Source organism: Priapulus caudatus, unplaced genomic scaffold (assembly GCF_000485595.1).
Source record: "Priapulus caudatus unplaced genomic scaffold, Priapulus_caudatus-5.0.1 Scaffold2879, whole genome shotgun sequence".
Lineage (NCBI taxonomy): Eukaryota > Metazoa > Priapulida > Priapulimorpha > Priapulimorphida > Priapulidae > Priapulus > Priapulus caudatus.
Window position 1 is genome coordinate 12298 of NW_014579940.1, and position 1449 is coordinate 13746.

Consider the following 1449-nt stretch of genomic DNA (forward strand, 5'->3'; position numbering starts at 1 on the left):
AAAGCGCGAGAGAGAAAAAGATAAAGAGAGAAAGAGAGAAAGAGAGAGAGAGAGAGAGAAAGAGAGAGAGAGACATAGTGACGTGTCGCTATGCGGCAGCTAGCGCCGTGACCCGGTTTTCGCTTTCTGTTTTTTTCTCAGCCTCGCCACGTGCCTCTCTCTGTTAACAACATTGCTAGGGGCAGTGGGAGGGGGAGGGGGAGGGGAAGGGGCGGGATGAGGGGGAGGGAGAGAGGAAGCAGGAGGGAGGGTAGGCGGGAGGCGAAATTTTTTCCCCCAAATGGTCTAACAGTTAGAAACCTTCTGATTGGCTGGAATTTGATTGGGTAATACTAATACGAATCCAAGATGTCAGCCTCCATGACTTGTCAATTTGGCGAATATGGTGAACAAAATCCAGAATTATGTACTAAAAACTTTCCCGAACTTTGTGTAAGTTAGGTTATGGTTCTTTATTAGCATGTTTTCTTTAAAACAACGTAGTTTTTGGGCGCTTTTTGAGCGAATTAACCCAAATATGATGCCGTTTCTGGAACGTGTATGTAGCGCATATGTACAAATTACAATACATGTACATGCTGCAGGGATGCCAATTTAAATTTAAATTCAATTAGTACTCGTAAAGGCCTACTTGGGGCCTACATTTCTACATTGGCAACACTCTAAGGCATTGGCAACACTCAACAGGATGTATTTATATCAACCAATCAAATTCTAGCTAATCAGAGGAGGTCGTTAAATTTATGAGCGGAATTCGTGAACTAGTTTGCTCTGCGAGACGGGCGCGGTGATGTCACCCTAATGCGCCTGCACACACCTTGTGGTTAATTGTCGTCATGGCAACTGGAGCCTCACGCACGCGCGCCGGGCGCGTTACGTCGTCGCGGCTCGAAATGAAAAAAACAACAACGGAAAAAACTCCAGAAGGTTTTGCGAAAGCGCAGTGGGAGTTTCAACTTTCATTGGAGCCCCATGGCGGATATGCAGATCGGTTGCCAAGAGATTTCGGAGAAATATTACGTTAATGCTGATTTCTATGTGAGCGATTAATCAAATTCTATCTCGGTTAGATGTGGGTCATATAAGAACAGGTGGGTGGCAACGAAGGGTGCAATGTGAGTCTACGTGAGGCCTAGACTACACAGCCCCCACATATGCAACACGTCCGTATAATAAACGAATTAAGCAATAAGTAATAAATAATCTAATTTGATGATATATGAAATATATTAGCGTGCGAATAAAGGAGAGTTAAAGTTGGAGTGGAATATATGAGAGAGCGAGAGAGAGAGAGCGCGTGCGAGCGAGAGAACTGCAGAGAGAGAGAGAGAGAGAGAGAGAGAGAGAGAGAGAGAGAAGAGAGAGAGAGAGAGAGAGAGAGAGAGAGAGAGAGAGAGAGAGAGAGAGAGAGAGAGAGAGAGAGAGAGAGAGAGAGAGAGAGAGAGAGAG